This window comes from Callorhinus ursinus, unplaced genomic scaffold, assembly GCF_003265705.2.
Source record: "Callorhinus ursinus isolate GAN/ISIS: 27379988/994484 unplaced genomic scaffold, GSC_fseal_2.0 scaffold8, whole genome shotgun sequence".
NCBI classification, from domain to species: Eukaryota; Metazoa; Chordata; class Mammalia; order Carnivora; family Otariidae; genus Callorhinus; species Callorhinus ursinus.
In genome coordinates, this window is record NW_027397070.1 from 56,667,081 (window position 1) to 56,686,853 (window position 19,773).

General features: G+C 36.2%; 1 pseudogene; it reads right to left on the minus strand.

Moving 5' to 3' along the window:
- Positions 1 to 9,334: 9,334 nt before the first annotated feature.
- On the minus strand, positions 9,335 to 9,863 carry LOC141373188 (large ribosomal subunit protein uL11-like; annotated as a pseudogene).
- Positions 9,864 to 19,773: the final 9,910 nt, after the last annotated feature.

Consider the following 19,773-nt stretch of genomic DNA (forward strand, 5'->3'; position numbering starts at 1 on the left):
TAAGTAGCCTACGAAATCTTTAAACAAATCTACCAAAAAGTAAGTTTAGCAAGACTGAAAGGCGTATAGTTACTGTTCAAAAATAAATGTTTCTAGGTACTAATAATAATTAGAAAATAAATAAAAATGTATAAAAGTATAATTCTAAATAAAATGGTATCAAAATATGAAATACTTAGGGATAAATTAAAATATGTATGCACAAGAACTGAACACTGAAAATCATAAGCTCTGATGGCTGACATTAAATACATAAAGGAATGTAAAGATTTACTGTGTTCTTGGAATAGAGAACTCTGTATTGTTAGGATGACAATTCCTCCTAAATTGAATGATGGATTAAATGTAATCCCAGTTAAAATCGTGGTATTGTTTGTTTGTTTGTTTGTAAACATTGATAGGCTGATTTTAAAAATATATAGCAGTGCAATGGCATAAAATAGTCAAAATAATTTTTAAAAAGGAGAACCAAGTTGGAGGACCGGTAATACCTGATACCAAGATTTACTATAAAGCCACGATAATCAAGATCGTGGGATCTTGGGGCAAGGATTGACATAGAGGATCTTTAGAACACCATAGTAAATCCAGAAAGGATCTCACACACTAATGGTAACTTGATTTCTGACAAAGTTCCAAGGCAATGTGTCAAAAAACCAAATGTCTCTTTAACAAATCATGTTGAACAATTGTATGTTTATATGAGGAAAACATGAATCTCAACCATTACTTCACATCATATACAAAAATTAACTGATCCATAGGCCTAAATGTAAGAGTTAAAAGTATAAAAGTTTTAGGAGAGAACTTAGGAGAAAAATCTTTGAAATCTTAAGAGGGTATTCTTAGATAAAACACAAAGAAGCATGTACCATAAAGACAGAAGTATCAATAAATTGGACTTAATAAAAAAAATACCCTTTGAATTATGATGTTAAAGAAAAAAAAAAGGCTAGCCAAAGAATGAGAAAAAATGCAACACATACATCTGATAAAGAACTTTTTCCATAATGTATAAATATATATGTATGTATATAAAAAACTCAATAATAAAATGAAAAATAATCCAGTAAAAATGGGCAAAAGTTTTAAATAGGCACTTCATGAAAGAAGATATATAAATGGCCCCCAAACACATAAAAACATGCTTATATTTGTAGTCATCAGGGAAATGCAAACTGAAATCAAATTAGTTACCAATTAGTAACTCATTACAAGGGCATAAATAATTTTTTAAAGGCAAAATTAAGGATAGCAAATGGAATCCTCATATGTTTCCAGTGGAAGTATTAAATGGTACTTTATCTTTCCTCAGTTTCACTCCTAATTATTTACCAAAGGGAAATGAAAACATATGTGTACACAAAGGCTTCTACTTAAATTTTTACAGAAGCTTTATTCATGATAGCCCCCAAAAGGAAGAAACAACACAATGTCCATAAATAGGTGAATGGATAAACAAACTTTGAAATATGCATATAATGGAATACTCATCAGTTATCTAAAGGAGCAAAGTACTGATGCACTCAATAATATGAATAAATACATTTTAAAAAAATGTATGGTGAGTGAACAATGCTAGACTCAAAAGATACACATATCCTGAGTTCATTTATGTGCATTTCTGGAAAGACCAAAATCATAAGTGACAGAAAGCTGATTAGTCGTTGAACTGGGACTCATGGTTATGGGACGGGCTGTTTGAAAAGTAGCAGACCGAAAACTTCTGGAGAAAGAAAATGTATCTTGAATGGGATGATGATTTCATGTTTATATGCACTTATCGAAATTATCAAATTGTACATTTTCAATCGTCTTTGTTGTGCAGAAATTATGTCTTTTTAAAGTTGATTTAGGGGCACTTGTGTGGCTCAAATGGTTGGACATCTGCCTTTGGCTTGGGTCATGATCCCAGGGTCCTGGCATCAAGCCCCGCATCGGGCTCCCTGCTCAGTGGAGAGCCTGCTTCTCCCTCTCCCTCTACTGTTCCTCCTGGCCGTGCTCTGTCTCTCTCTGTCAAATAAATAAAATCTTAAAAAAAAAAAGTTGATTTAAAAAAAGCAGTTTCCTCTAGGAAGTGGAGTCAGGCGTGAAGTCATACCAAATTTGAGGCTGAAGTTGTCTTCTAAGTCATCCCACTAACATTGTCTTTTATGTGATATACCACTTGGAGTTGTGCAATATGGTGACTCTGGGTGGAGAAGTGTCATAAACTTCCATATTTACTAATAGCTTTATATATCATTTGAATTGTATAACTATATGAATTATATTTTCAAAAATAAAGCATAAATTCCATTGTTCATATACAGAAACAATGTGGAATTTGATAAAGGGCTGCAAGTTTCATCCCTAAGGATAAAGTTAGACCCATGTGTGATTGCCAAATCCATTAGATTTCGGATAAGGAGACAGACTTTTTCAATAGTCACAGTAGAGGTCTTCATTTTTGTAACTTTCTTTTTTAGAATGCATCTCATCTTGACAAAGGCAGAAAATTTCCTTTTTAAAATTATGTGAACTCTATAGGATAACTCTATTTTTGGCAACAATTTGAAGAAATGGAATCTAGGTGAAAATCTATTCTTTTATGAGCTTGAAAATAACAGTTACTTTTTAAAGAAAAAAATAAAAATGAATGATTTCTATTTTGGAAAGTACCTAGCTAAATATTTTGAAGATGGAGAATACTGGAGGTAGCAGTCTTCACTTGTAAAAGGAAAATAGATACATGATTTTTTCCATATAATGAATAAGTAGGAATTAAGGATAAGAGAGGAGAGCGGGTGGAGAAGAGAAGGGATTGAAGAAATCAAACTAAGAATAACTTTCATGGCTGGCCCAACTGGATTTGAACAGGGCAGTCATATAGGATGGTGAGGTGATCCGTAAGTGGAATTATTTTAATATAAACAGAGCTCAAAGTCAGAGGCATGTAGGAAAAATATAAACGTCTCACCTAGTATCCCCAGGTAAAGCAGAGAGGATATGTGACTCCCATCTCAATAGCTGTGAATAAAGCTAAATTTATGTGAAGCTCAAAGGACCGCATACATTTGATGACCTGTTGAATACAAAAAGAATGCAGATTTGTAATCTCTGATCTGGCACACATATTTGTGTATTTTCTCAACAAGTCTCTTTCCTTTCTGGGTTTCTGATTCCTTTGTGACATAAGAAATTTAAACCACAGTCTTCAAGATCTGTCTATATTTTGATAACTTTTTTGCCATCTTGACATCCGTGCCACTAAATTTATCTTAATTGTATTTGAAATTCCTTTCATTTAAGAAAACAAATATGTTGCCCTCAGTTTTGAAAAGGGCAAAGTGTTAGGGTTTTTAAGATCTTTCTTGCTTTGTTTTAATTGGTTTGATTTCAAGTTCAGTTAATACTCACTGACAAACTTTGACATTTTGAGTACATGCTGGGGCCACAGTGGTGACCAGGTTCATGTCTTCATGAGACATTATCCTATGGGGGAGACAGATGCAATTCAAATTTCAAGTTGCCTAATTTTTGCAATTCTTTCACAAGGATATTCATAGGAATTAAGAAAATCTCACAGCTTAAAAAAAAAGAAAATCTCATAGCCAATTAGAAAAATTAATGTTAACTTTTGAATATTTGAAAATCAAATGATCATAAACCCTATGTTGCCAACATTTTCTCTTTACAGATACCATAAAATGGTGGAGAGAAAAACCTACTCTCTCAGTACCATAAGACAGTGGGTAATGTCCTCTGCCCCGGTGTGGCCATGTCTTTGAATCATGCTGATATTCCCTTCCACTGAAGGCATTTTAACTAATAAAACAAATAGACCCAGCATATGGCCAGCCTCATTATCACTGGAAAAACTAAAACTCATTAAATCTTTGATAATATATGATTAAAAAAACCTGTAGACAAGAGTAAAAGGAACTTGTTACTTTCTGTTATATAAATGCAAAATGTAATCACTACTAGAGGTATTGAATTTTCTTATTGGTCAGTATTGCTCTGCAGCCAACATAGCTAAAATAATGTTTAACTTCATAACCAAACCTCTTTTTATTTTTGGATTATTTTAATTCATGGAAAAAGTCATAATGATAATTCATGTATTCCTCCCCACTGTTTCTTTTCTCTGCATATCTGAACCTATCTCTGAAGTAAAACCAGCTCAAACTCTCTCTCACTCAGCTATGAAGACTTCCCTGAGCGCTCCTTTGGACTTGGAGTCTTCTTTCTTTAATTTTTTAATGATGACTGTCCATAGCTTACATACAGTCCATTTATGGTATATTCTCTGGCTTATTCCTTGTTTTATGAAACTATACAGCCCGTCCCCAACTTGTGACAGTTCAACTTAATAATTTTTTGACTTTGTGTTGGTGTAAAAGAGATGCACATTCAGTAGACACCATACTTTGAATTTTGAATTGAGATCTATTCCTGGGCCAGTGATGTGTGTGGCCAGATCCTCTCTCATGATACTGGGCAGTGGCAGCTCCTGTCAGCCATGCAATCACAAGGCAGTAAACAACCGATAAACCTACAGTCATTCTGTACCTATATAACTATTCTGTTTTTCACTTTCAGGACAGCAGTCAATAAATGACATGAAGTATTCAACTCTTCATTATGAAATAGACTTAGTGTTCTATGATTTTGCCCAATGTAAGTTGATATGTATTCTGAGCACATTTAAGGTAGGCTAGGGGATGTCTGGGTGGCTCAGTCTGTTAAGCGTCTGCCTTTGGCTCAGGTCATGATCCCAGGGTCCTGGGATTTAGTCCCGCATCTGGCTCCTTGCTCAGCAAGAGCCTGCCTCTCCCTCTGCCTCCTTCTCCCCCTGCTTGTGCACTCTCTCTCTCTTTGACAAATAAACAAAATCTGAAAAAAAAAAAAAAACCTTAAGGTAGACTAAGCTATGATGTTCAGTAGGTTAGGTGTATGAAATGCATTTTTACTTATATTTTAAACTTATGATGGTATTATCAGGACATAACCTCACTGTACGTTGGGAAAGCTCTGCATTTTACTTCCCTAAGCGGATTTTAAAGTTCTGGCATTCTAATTAAGTTGATGCTGATTGTTGGTTGGCTGGGATGCTTTTAAATATTTAGCTTTATTTAAATGATTATTTGTTAAATTTACTAGTATACAGAAAGGCGTTGAGTAATTAGAAGATAAGAAGATATGGCATTTCATTGCACATCTTGTGTAACTGTTCAGTGAACAACATTTGGTTAAATGAGTTTGTTACTTGTCTGGAATATTTGTCAGTATCCTTCACTATTTCTGTATATTTTTAATATTACCAATCCTGAAATATTGTAAGTAAAAGGCAGCATAGTATGATAAAAGGCCGGTTACTGCATGTATTCAAATACAGTTTCTCCTTTTATTATCTGCGTCACCAAAGGCAAATTACTTAAGTTCTCATGTCTCTGTTCCTCATCTGTAAAATGGAGAGAATACGACTACTTTCCTCATGAATTTATTATGAAAATTCAATAAATTGATACAAAGAAAGCACTTACAAAGGTGCCTAGAAAAAGGCAAGAGGTCACAAATGTTACTATATTGGGATTTGAAATAAGAAGTTGGTTATCAGGAGCATGAAAATCATACAATACAGAAACCATGACTCCAGTTTCTAAGTGAATCCAGTGGTGACTCATAGTCATGTTCTATGGCTGTGTCCATACAAGCCTCTCCTTTGACAGCGAGGTGATGTGAGTGCTCTGGGCAGAGGTGATTCTGCTGCTGTTCCTGTCCAACTGTCTGATTTATCAGTTCTCCACTCTCACTCAAGTCACATGTGGGGTTCACACTCTCTGCTTTAACACAGCATCTGCTTATGAAAACATTACTGCCCAGTCTGCACAACTTTATAAAAGCCCCTTTTTTATGGTCTCTGTTCCCTGTGCTGTTTTACTGGGCACATTTCACTCCATTTTCTGGAGAAGATGATTTGTTTTTCTTTTACAATGGTCTTTTCCGGTCCTGCTCTGTGTCTCACTCCTTCCTCCATGGCATAATTTCCTGTGCTTGAACTTTAAATAGTTCCTCTGACATGTGTGCCCTGTGTACTTTCCGCAGATGCCCGTCGTGACATTTGCTCTATGTCACTGGTTAAATCATCTCATCATTCAACAAATACTTATTAAATAACACTATACGCCAGGCCTTGTCCCTGCCTTTTGAGGTTAGTGCTGAGAGAAAGAAGACAAATATCAAATTAAAAAATGCATAAACATGTATTTAAGGGAAAAACACAGGACTATAGGAAATTATAATGGGGAAATCTAATTTAGGTAGAGTTGAGTGTGGTCAAGGGCGGATGTTCTCAGGACGTGTGGTCTGAGGTGTCTCTGAGAGGGTTGAGTTAGAATGTCATGGAAATAACTGGATATAAATTTGAAAATTTTGAAGATGATGCTTACAGCCACATAATGGAATGGGATGACTTTGAGAGGTGTAGAGTGAGGAGCGTGCCCAGAGCTTAGCTCTGAGGAATTCCAGTATTTAAATGTTGGGTGGAGAAAGAAGCCCCTGAACAGGCAACTGAGATAGAAAATAGATATGCACATAACTGAGGAGTATCTTTTTCCATTAGTCATAAAAGAAGCTCTTCTGGGAAGGAGTTAATTATCAATCTTGTATCTACCGAGAACACTAGTTGGGTGAAGAGAGAAAAGGGGCATATAGTAATAGAGAGTTCACTAATGGCCTTTGCAAAAAGTTTTAATGGAGGAATGGAGATGGATGCCAGACAAGAGAGCAGAGTTGGGAAGGAAAAAAAAAAAAAAAAAAAAAGGTTTAGAAAAGTGTGGAAGGGAATGCCAGGTGCCACCTTCCTAGCTCCTCTTCTTCCTGCAAAATTAAACCCTGAAATTTTGCAAATCCCATGGTTACTTGGAATATAGGACCTTCTCCATCCCCCTCTTCCCCTTAGTAACTAACATCTGGCACTTGAGTTATAAAAGGATGTGTTGGATGGGCAGGAAGTCTTCTTAAAAGAGTGCTGCCACACACCCATTGGTATCCTCCTTCTTTGTCCTGTCTTCCTTCCTGTCTCCTGGAACAAAACACAATGGCTGAAGCTTCAGCTGCTATTTTTAGCCAAGCTGATGAGGGCTACTCATCAGCTTGGCTGATGTCACTGCAGTAAATTGGAAGGACCCAATTTGTTGATGTCACTGCAGTAAATTGGAAGGACCCAATTTGTTACCAAATCACTGAGCTGCAGTACCAGTCCCAGGTTATCAGCTTTCAGATTTCATTTCAAAAGACAGAAGTAAATTTCTGGTAAACAACTTTTCTTCTAGGTTTTATATCCTAGAAACCGGAGCTTAATTACAACTGAAAGAAGATACCTAGCTGTAAAGAGGAACAAAAAAATTATGCAATAAAATTTTTCAATGTATCAATGTATTTAAATGCAGAAAGAAAACACTAAGGTAAGAGTTCAAAGATAAAGAAGAGTGCATTCCTTAAAATAAATATACAAATAGATAAATGACAGATGATGGTGATGATGCAGGTTATTATTGGAGACAACAGCATGTATTCTAACTAAACAAAGATAAATGTATAGAAATACATTTAACACGATGGATGGATAGTTAGATAGATGATAGATAGATGATAGATGATAGATAGATGATAGATAGATAATAGATAGATAGATAGACAGATAGGAAGGACCTAGAATCCAGAGAAAGGGTAAAGGAGTGGTCTTAAGAAGGGATAGAGATCATTACTTAAGGATAATGGAAGAAGTAAATATTATGAGTTCAGAAACAAGCAGGATTGTAAATTCGATGGTTGGAAAACAAAAGAGTTCTAATTTGATAGCTTTTAAGTTTTTAGTGAAGATATTTAACTGATTGAACAAGCAAGAGAAATTTGATGAGAGTGAACTAGGCATGAAATTGTTAGGGCAATTCCACTCTGAAGCATATATACAGAAGAAACGCTTACAAGTGAGGAAAGAAAAATGAAAGAATGCTCAATGAGAGCATTCTGTTAACTCCCTGTTTTATGAATTTCTGGTAGGATTATCTTCTCCAAATAGTCTCCATAGCTTGTGAAAAAATATTTATTTTCTCTTAGGAAATAGATCAAATTAAAGGAAAGTCTGAATTTCTGGTCAATCAATCCCCCCAAGAAATGAAAGTTTTCCTCTGTTATACTCCAGGTATCTTTACTTTCCAAACAATGTTGATGGGCCAATCATTTCCTGGAATAGCATAGCATAGACAAAAAGTAGATGACTACTGTTTACTTTTATTTACTGCTATTCATATAGATTACATGGACCAAAAAAAAAAAAAAAAAAAAACCCAAAGGTTACATTTTGAATGAGTACTAAAATACTAGAAAAATGATATTTTTTCAGGTGAAATTAATCACATTGTCCAAATATAAAAATGTTGAAAAATTAGAAAACAATCTTATATTCAGAGATTAAGAAAATATCTTATAACCTCTTTATATGATCTTTGATAATGAGAAAAACGTAATGAATACCTTGGCTGCCTTTCCACTGATAACTACAAAATGGTAAGTGACTCATTGGCTGAGATAGTGGTTTCTGTTTCCCTTGAATTGAATCACTCCTTAGGCCACAAACCTATGTTCTGCATATACTGTTCCTAAATTATTCTTAGTAATGTCAGCATCCCATGTAATATCAAGAGTTTTGACTCATAAGAAGGGTCAGGGAAAATGAAGTAGGTTGATCATAATGTTCTCTTTTAAGTCTTTAATAAATATAAATTGTGAACAGGTGCTTCAATTTTTAGTTAGGTTCAATTTATTTTCAGTAGGTATAGTATTACCTTAGTATTTACGATTACTGAAAATAAAAGAATATTAAGTAGAGTAAGGAAAATATTCCAATAATTAGGCACTTAGAGCAGACTCTTTGGTACCTGTACTATTTAAAATGCTAGAATTTTAGAAGGAAAACTAAGATAATATGAGAATTTCATATTTCAGAAGGGTTCACCCTGGAGGTTTCAATCTAGCTGTGACTCAGTTTTCCAAGATAGCATTAAATGGTCTTCATCTTTGCAGGCCCTGAAATTTAGTTGTGTCAGTTCAATCAAGGGTGATAAATCCTGGGTAATTAAGTTAGCCAAATCATATCAGTGAGATATTCTTTAATAGAATGTTTTTTTTATAAAACATACAGAGTTCCCTAAATTATTACCACCATAAGAAAAGGCAGATATTGGCAACTGCCATGTGTCTTGTGTGGCTAACATTCTGATTTTATGAAAGAATACATTTTTTCCACAAGTGAGCAGGTATGTCTTTTTGGGGGGGGGTTGTCAAATGATCTTTTATTGAAACATTTTCCTTTGTAGTTAACTAGTCAGGCATTCCAGCGCACCACTGTTGATGTCATCTATGATGTCATGAGGGTGGCGGCCATCTACATTGCAGCCCTCAGACTGGGCAGTCCCCAGGATCTCTTTAATGGTTCCAGAGAGTTCTCTGGCTAAAGATCGGTGTCGCATCTGTCAGGCAATATTGACAATCTCATCAAAAGTGATATTTCCACTGTGCTTAATGTTTTTCTGCTTCTTTCTGTCTCTTGGTGATTCCTTGAGGGCTTTGATAATCAGGGCAGAGGCAGAAGGTACCACTTCAATCTGGGCCTGTCTGTTCTGAATGGTCAGTTTCATTGTAATCCTTAGACCCTTCCAATCACCCGTTGCCTTAGCAATGTCATCACCAACCTTTTTTGGAGACAGACCCAGCGGGCCGATCTTCGGGGCCAGGGCAGACGTGGCACCGACTTCGCCACCGGTGCACCTCAGGTACACGACTTTGATCTCATTGGGGTCGAACTTAGGCAGCATGGCGGAGGTGGCTGGTGTTGGATGAACCCGGATTTAGGACGACTGAAGAAAGTTGCACCTTTGCCTCCCCAAGCCGAAAGCCAAAAAGCGAGCAGTTATGTCTTAACAGTTCTGATAAGCCATCATCGGGCCAGTGCTCATTTATGGTAATGCCTGTACATCATCTCTTACACTAATGTCTTAACCTATTAGACTTGATATCTGAATCAGCTTTCCAACTTATTCATATACTTATTCATACTATTTTTTATGCAAATCACTGCCTTAGGTTCTGGGGACTGTGAAAAATTGGACAGCAATACTACCTAAAATGAGAGATGCTTCATTGACAATATTTTTTTTTTCCAAAACTACAAAACAGAATAGATTTCCTTCAATAGAAATAGTTGGGGAAGTCTTTCCATTAAGTCATTCAGCAATCAATGTTGAGGACCTACTATAGCCTCAACATTGATTGATTGAGGTAGCAAAACAGGGTAAGATATGGCAATTGGGAAGAATTTTCAGTTTCTTTTTTTACAGAGATCTTACAAATCAATGGACCTAGAATATGGTAGCCTGGCCCTTTTTTTGGTGTTCAATATTGGTTGAATAAATTAGTGAATGTCCAAATGTCAGTCATGTTGAACCTGGTTCTAAAGCCAAGATTTTTGTTTAAACCTAAGGATATGGTCCTATATTTGTAACTTTGAAAAAAATTGCATGACCTCTGTAAATTAGTTAGCTAGTGTCTGGCATTTAATAGGAACTCCTGCTCATAGCCTTCTTTTTCCATAGCAAATACAATAGAAATAATCAATATATAGTTAACACGATGAACCTGGCTAAAGATAGGTAAAGATAGGAAAGGGAGGGACTTGAAATATATTTTAGAAGTACAAAATGTGATGTAAATATCTAGTGTAATTTCAATGCTGTATTATTCTTGTCATTTATTAACTGGCACCTAAACCTCCAGCCTTATGTGTTGCCTTCCCCCACATATCATTTGTTTTTCAGTTATAGAAAAACACTTGAATCCTTGTGTACACCATATTCTTGGTCCTACTGTGCTCTCTTCCATGTTATTTCCTCTGTTTGGGGACCATGAGAATTGGTAAAAGTTATTGTTATAGACAATGGCATCTATCCTGGCTAAACAAAAATAAATACAAAGATTGTGGGTAACACAGAATTATTGGAAAAACTAAGGAATAGATTTAACGCTGGTCTTTCAGAAAATTCTTAAAAGGACATCACAGATCTGGCCATCAGGGAGCCAATGCTTCTGCTCCATGAGGAGAGTTGCAGAATGGAAGGCTGGGTGCCACAGCAGCTGGCTCAAAGGCACCCTGTCTCTCTTCTGCTATGGGCCAGAAACATGGAGGTTCAAGTTCTGCCTCTCTCTCCCAAGCAATTCAGTGGCAAAGTGGCATATAGGGCATCTTATAGGCAGAACCTAAATCCCATCCAGAACCCGAACTGCAAAAGAGTCTGCAAATTATAGTTCTTGCTTCACAGATGTGGCACCTTTGAAAACATTTGGCATGGGTGCTAGTGAGCCAATTTAAAATATCTCTTAGAGGGCGCCTGGGTGGCTCAGTTGGTTAAGCGAATGCCTTCTGCTCAGGTCATGATCCCGGAGTCCCGGGATCGGGTCCCACATTGGGCTCCCTGCTCGGCGGGGAGTCTGCTTCTCCCTCTGACCCTCTTCCCTCTCGTGCTCTCTCTCATTCTCTCTCTCTCAAATAAATAAATAAAATCTTAAAAAAATAAAAATAAAAAAATAAAAATAAAATAAAATATCTCTTATAAACTCACACTTTCAATGAGTTTCATTTTTCCAATTTCATTCTTGTTCCTTCATATCAGTCCTTGTTATCCACCCAGACTCACTCGTCTGTTCATTCATTCATTGTTTGTTCATTCATTCAACCACCATTTATTGAGCATGTAATATATCCACCCATTTGATAACTCAAGCATTCCCTTCTACCAAATTAAACTGGTAAAGCAATAATGGCAATGATTTCATTCTGTCCTTTAATAGGATACAACTCTCTTTATTCCTCTGAAAAAGTGATTACTCTTTTCCCAAAACGAGTGTCCCTTTGTGGAGATGGTCATTCCTTAACTCAATCACAGTCTTCTTTAAAAACCTGCAATAATTTATTACATTTATAGCTGTAATTACAAAGTTGTAAATTTTAATTATAAATTTAAGTACAATGGGCAAAACTTGCTTTAAAGAAGAGAAAGAAAGTAAAAACCATTGACTAATGTGTGATATAAAGTAACAAGAAAAAGAATATGCATATCTATATTTTCCTAATTACTGGAACTAATCCTGGGGTCATAGTTGTTATTTATTACTTCCTTCTTCCATTATCCTTTCTCTGTCCATTTTTCTCAACATCTCTACTATTTGTGGTTATTTTACCCCACCAATTGACTTAAACTTTCTTCTAGAAAATTCTGAGCCATTTCCAATTCTAATAATATTAGTTACCATCATCCTCCATTAACATTTACTACTTGGGATCAAAGTATTAAAAGGCACCCTAGAGATTTCTCTCAGATCCAGATATATTCCTTTGTTCTTCTATCAGGATCAATCATTCTCAAAGGTCTGAGGAACCTAAAGTGGTCAGGTGGTAGGCTCAAGTTCCAAGTCACTGTAACCATTATTTTGTCTGCTTATAGAAGCATTCTGCTTTTGTGCAGTAAGCCTTCTAACTCACAGGATCCAAAGTTACAGGAACAGGTAGCAACACTTTTTAGTTCTGGGGGCCTCTGTGTTCTGGTAATTGACCACCTAGAAAACCCAGAATAATTTTCCTATGTCAATATTTTTCATTAAATCACATCCACAAATTGTCTTTTGCCAAACAAAATAACATTCACAGGCTCTGGGGTTAGGAAGTAGACATATTTGGAAGCTATTATTCAATATACCACATCACATTAGCACCGAGTGATGGTAGGAGTCAGCTTTGGTGAAAAGAAATATATGTTTTTGAACCCATGAATAATCTACATCTCTGTTATCAATATAATTTTATGAGCTCATTACCTAAGCATGGGGTGGGGGTGGGGTGGGAGCAGAAAAAGAAGCTTACATTTGTAGAATGAGTTCTTTTGCCACCATTTACTACAATGGATGTCTTTTGGGATGGCTTTTGTAGAGACTTAAAATAGGACACAAAATCCTCACACCAAATGCTCATTACAGAGTATCCATTCACATACATCTTCCCCAGAGCTTCTTGTTATTGACATTTCATCTTGCTCTTGCCATTTCACGGATCATCCAAACATTAGTCACTGCCATGAATCAAACTGAAACTTATCTCTGCACTGATGCAAAGAGAGGGGACAGCGGGTCATGCTGCATAAATTTCTTCCACTTGTTTCTCTTCTCTAGTGTATGCTATGAAGTTGAAGTAGACTACTTTTGGGTGATACCAGGATATCATCTGTATTTTTTATTAGGTTTTATTTTTCTTTAATTAGCCAATTTATCAGAAGGAACGCCCCAAGATTGCATTAAGTATGGATTGAAGGAGATGTGACAATTTTGCTCATTTAAGAACTATAAGAATCTAAGACAATTGCTAATGCAAAGATATGGCAATTTTGCTTATTTAAGAACTATACGAATCTAAGACAATTGCTAATGCAATTTACTTGCACCCTCAGTCTCTGATGAAACCCACATAAAAAGGCATATCTGTTTATTAGTTGTGTATAACACCCAGTTGAACACTATCAAAAACTAATGATGTACTTCATGCTGGCTAACTGAACATATTTAAAAAAGGAAAGAAATTACCAATAACAAAAAGTTTAAATTGTTCAAACTATAAAAAAGTCATATCTATGAATCAATCAATTGATCAGTCAATAGATATACCATTATGGTTATATGATTATATATGCCATTTCTACTTTGCTGTTGGAGTTCTTTTGCCATAGCTAAATTTATAGTTTAAGGGATCAGATCATACTCTACTCATCATGGGCAATTCAGTTTCCATAATTGCTTGGTGTCTCTTAGCAAACAGTCTTAAGTGTCTTGGTTGCTATATATCATAAGCCAGTTGCTATATATCAAAAGTTATTGCAGTATAATTTCTTCAAGGAAAAGAGTGTACTCCCTATTGTGGCTTGTCAGAAACATCTGTATCTGCTGGAGACACTTGACCATTAGCAAATCAGCTGGGTTATAAGGTCTAGATAAAACTCATTTGCACTGATTCTGAACTTGCTTCAGTCTTCTCTTGGTTCTCATAGTGCATTTGGTTAGTCAGCACACCAAGATGGCATATTTTTGGCCACAAGATGTACCCCAAGAACGTCAAGCATTGCCTATGTCTATTGATTACTTACAGAATTTGGAAAGTACATCTTGCCCTTCACTTTAAAGAATATATCTTAACATGCCCATATCAACACATACCTGGAAACTTCACAAAATGGCAAGACCCTTAATTTGTTTTGGTCCATCTCCCATCTCTAGCACCTGTGTCTTATAGGAACCATCTAAGATATTTACTTATACCTTAGAATGCAGAGGAAAAAATAGAAGAAAAAGGATATGATATCTGTGATACTGTAACTTATAGACATACATTTTTGGTAACTCAAATGACCATATTTTATTTATTTATTTACTTATTCATTTATTTATCATATATATTTGGTCTTTGTCTTCTGGCTCATAGCTCCCCAAATCCTTGGAATTTCCTAAGTGTTAAGGGCAAGAAAGGTGACTTTTGTCATGTTAATGAATGTGGTTTGGGACTCCACCCAAGGGCAAAGGCTGGTTGCCAGAAGGACCAACCATGTAATTGGAGGGATGGAATTTTCAGTCCATCCCTGACCTCCATGGAAGGTAGAGGAGTTGGAGGTTGAATCAGCCAGTGGCCACTGTTGTAGTCAATCAGTACTTCAATGAAGTATCCATAGACACCCAGAGGTTTGGAGAATTTCCAGGTTGGTGAACATTTGGAGATGTAGTGAGACTGACACACCATGAAGGGGCATGGAAACCCCAAGCCCTTTCCCCTTTTCTCATTCTATGTATCTCTTCATCTGGCTGTTGACTCACATCCTTTATCACATCCTTTATCATATCCTTTAATAAATTGTTAAGGTTAAGTGTTTCCCTGAATTCTGAGAACCACTCTAGCAAATTAATCAAACCTGAGGGAGTGGGTTGTTGGAACCTCTAATCTGTAGCTGGTTGGTCAGAAGCACAGGTAAGAGCTTGGAGCTTGCAACTGTCCTCCGATGCTGGAGTGGGGGTAACGGGAGGCAGTCTTATAGGACTGAACCCTTAAACTATAGAATCTGATGCTATTTTGGTGTAAATGGTGCCAAAATTGAGTTGAATTCTTGGCCATTCTGCTGCTGTCCAAGGATTGCTTGGTGTCACCCCCTGCCGTGTTGGAATTGAGTCTGAGAACACTTAAAGAATACCAAATTGGTCAATAGACAGTCTGCAGTTCAACTGTAAATTCTTCAGGGATGGGACATTCTTTTAAATGTGTTCTCAGACTTTAGTGAGTACAGGAGTGAATAAATGAATGAATGAATGAATGAATGAATGAATGAATGAAACGTTGCCTAGATCAATTTGTTCACAGTGAGACTTAAGCTTTAAGTATTATTGGAAAGAAAGAGTGACACATTCCTCTAGATTGCCTTCATAAGGATAGATACACAGCTTTTAAGTCAATGATTTTATCCCAGTGTTTACCAGTGTAGCAATTAAAGACTCAAATCCATGACACTTCAAGACCTGTGAGAAAGCCAAGATGATTTTACTGTCACTTTGACATTTTGTCAATATCTGTGAGTACAAGGCACCTGGGTCAGCAGTGGAGGTGCAGATTCACTGTCTACATCAAGGGATTTCATGTTCAATTAAGTTGAAGAACCACTGAACCTGAACACAGTTCTTCTTACTTGTTTGGACTGGTTGAAATGGGCTTTAAGCATTTGGGACTGCATTTAACCGTATATCTAACTTTCATCATTGTACTAAATTTCTGGAAATTTCTGGAATTTGGGATCTATTTATGTTTCTCATTAAATTATTTGTTCTGCCTTCCATTTTCATTCTTTAATACATACTCTTGAGAAGTCAGTTGGATTAAAGCAGCATATTTTTTTTCTAAGATGGCAGTTTCTTCTTTTCTTTTATTTATTTGTTTATTCAAAAATGTTTGTTTGGAATCTGCTATGTATCAGGCATTATTATAAGCAGTCATGAAGGGATGCCTGGGTGGCTCAGTCGTTAAGCGCCTGGCTTCGGCTCAGGTCATGATCCCAGGGTCCTGGGATCGAGCCCCGCATCGGGCTCCGTGCTTGGCAGGAAGTCTGCTTCTCCCTCTCCCACTCCCCCTGCTTGTGTTCCCTCTCATTCTCTCTCTCTCTCTCTCTGTCAAATAAATAAAAAAAATCTTAAAAAAAATAAGCAGTCATGAAGACCAACAAGCTTCCTTCTGTCAGAAAGCTTATATTTCAGTAGGAAGTGGTAACACATAAATAAATGAATAATTAAAAATGTTAAAAATAACATCATATAGTTATACATCCTGTGAAGAGATTTAACTTAGATAATGGGATAAGGAGTAGCCTTATATTAGTTATTCAGAAAAATCTCTATAGAGCAATACACTTGGCAAGGAATCTGAATGAAACAAAGGGAAAAAATGTAAATGTTGAAGGGGAAGGAGCAAAGTGAGGAAGCAAAGACATCTGTAATCACATATCAATATCATAATTAACATGATAGAATGGTGGTATTGAGCAGTGAGATGGGGAATGTCTGAGGATCAATTATCTCTGAAGTCAATGACAATCAAGAGATTTGTTCTGGCCCATTTCAGTTTAAGTTTGGTTAACACAAAGTTTGGCAAACTGTTTCTACAAAAGATCAAATATTTTAGGCTTTGTGGAGCAGGGTGTCATGACAACTAAACTCTCTTGTAGCACAAAATGGGCCACAGCAAAAAATATAAATGAAGGGATGGCACTTTGTTCCAATAAAACTTTGTCTATAAAATCAGGTGGTTAAAAAAAAAAAAAAAATCAGGTGGTAGTCTGGATTTGGCTCTCAAACTGTAGTTTGCCAATTCTTGTGTTAATAGAAGGACCCTAAATTGTAACCAAACAAACTGGGCATGTTAGAAGAACTCAAAGAATGGCCTGATTTCACCCTTATGGATGGATAAAGGGTGTTATGAAATAAAATGGGAGCTCAAACAGTGTCAGGGTCATACCAAAAAAAAATAAAGAAAGGGGCTCCTGGGTGGCTGAGTCGTTGGGCATCTGCCTTCAGCTCAAGTCATGGTCCTGGGGTCCTGGAATTGAGCCCTGCATCAGGGTCTGTGCTCAGCGGGAGGCCTGCTTCTCCCTCTCCCACTCCTCCTGCTAGTGTTCCTTCTCTCATTGTCTCTTTCTGTCAAATAAATAAAATCTTTAGAAAAAAATAAAAATTAAAGAAATTAGATCATATTTTAAGGTTATGATAAATTATGAATTTGGCAACAAATTCTTGCTGTACAGGTATCCATACATCATTTTGTATATTTAGTGTGCCCTTCCAATCCGATTTTGGGATTGCATAGCTCTAATGCACTGGGACTAGTTTTCATTTCTGCTCCTAAGAAGGATTTTCTTTTATAAAAGTTCAGGTTCACTCTAACTGCTTCATGAAGGATAGATTATAAAGTGACAAGAAAGAGGTCAGGATGGCTTATTAAAACCATGTCAATAGTACAGAAAGACTTGTTGATGTCAGAGGGATAATGAAGATTCGAACATGTTTTGGGAGTGGTTTCAATAGAGTATCATAAGGGATTGAATGTGGGGAGTGAGGAAACAAAGAAACCTGTAATCACAAATCAATATCATAATTAACATGATAGAATGGTGGTATTGAGCAGTGAGATGGGGAATGTCTGAGGATCAATTATCTCTGAAGTCAATGACAATCAAGAGATTTGTTCTGGCCCATTTCAGTTTAAGGATCAACATGATACCTAGAACCAAAAAAGATTTCTACTTTCATGGCTAATTTATTCGTTCTGCTTAAGCAATCAAACCTAAGTCTTCTAGGTCTTTTACTTGAATTTGCCAAATTTAGTCTAATACCTAGAACTGTTGAAAAAATACTATTAAGACATAACAAGTAGAACAGTGAAGAGAGAAGAGATGCAGAGGTCAAAAAATGAGAAAACCTTTTCAGAATTAGACCTAAAATTTCTGGTCACTGTAAATCAGGTTTCACTTCTATTTGGGGCAATATTTATCTACCTTGGAACCCCTCCTATATCTTAACTGAATAGAACTTCATGGAATGATAATTTTTTGTCCTTCTAAAAGTGCTAGAGTGGAAAAACCACTGCATTAGGAGTTGAGCAAGGCAGGGCTGGAATTGTGGCTCCACCACTAGCCAATTCTGTGATCTTAGACAAGTTATAGAGCCTCTTCCCTCAATTTTCCTCTCTCTATATAGTACAATTTAATAATTCTTATTCAAAGGCCTTTTGAGAAGATTTAATTGGTTTAGATTAGCTTCACTTTTGTGTTTATGTTTTATGTTTATGATCAATTAGTATAAAATTATGGTCTTGAGAGGTCTTCAGGATCAGGCTTGTGTCCACATGACAACCCCAACTCTACCACTGTCCTTCTTTCTTACTGCACTTCAACCACAGGAGATGGGATTTTTTTCCCCCCTGCATCTGGAACATACCATGTGATCCTTGTCTGAGACTTTGCATTTGCCCCACTTCATTTTCACATGGCCTAATCCTCCCTGATCTATAAGATGCCAGCCTAAATGTCATCTACTCAAAAAAGGTATTACTTGTCCACTGAAACATTGAGTTTCAGGACTTTTTTTTCCATAGCACTTAAAATTTAGCTTAATTTATTTAATCTATTTAATGTTAGTATCTTTCTTCTCTACTAGAACATAAGCTTCATGAGACCAGGGACGTTTATTATTTTTTTTTTTAATCCAAAACCAAGATTGTAAGAGAACTGATTAATTAGCCCCACCATCTTCAATACAGTATTTGGCACCATAAATAATAGTTAATATTATTATCATTTTATTATGGTCTCATTTTGAGAAAGGATTTTTGAATTCCTCAGTAGTCCTCTGCTTTAAATAGACTGTCAAAGAAAAATCTCTCAAATAAGCTTTTCTGAATTTTTCCAACTTATCAAAAATGGCCCCAATGGAACTGTCTTCCTCTGTAACAGAACCAATTAGTCTAACAAGTTTTGGTTTGACTGAAAGGTGTTCCAGTTTGCCTTAGATGTCTGGGCCTTGATTTTTATTTTTCTGGCACAGAAATTTGCCCTGTAGTCCCTTTCATAACTACAGAACAAATTTCCACTCATTTATTTTATTTTTATTTCATTCCCTCTTTTCCTCCTTTCTTCCCTTCCTCCTTCTCTTCTTTTTTTTTCCTTCTTTTCATTATTCTTTCCTTATTTCCTACCCTTTTGTCTTCCTACATTTAATCAACTAATCAGGCATTACTCTAAATGCTGGAGGTAGAATCACAAACATGACAGAAAAAACCCTGCTCTAATGGAACTCACACTCAAGCATGGAAGACAAGCAATAAATAACAGATGAGTGAGGGATCTGTGGAGTTCTATTCAGGAAGAACATTCCAGTCCAAGGGGGCAGGAAATGCAAATGCCCTGAGACAGCAATATGTTTAGCATGTTTACAGTGAATAAGGACATCAGCCTCATAAGTGGGGAAGTTGTTGGAAATGACATTTGAAAATTAGCCTGAAGTAAGACCATTACAGCCCCGATATCTTACTCTAAATACAAAGACAAAGACTGAAGAGTTTTGACAGGATAATGGCTTAACCTGATTTACATTTTGACAGGT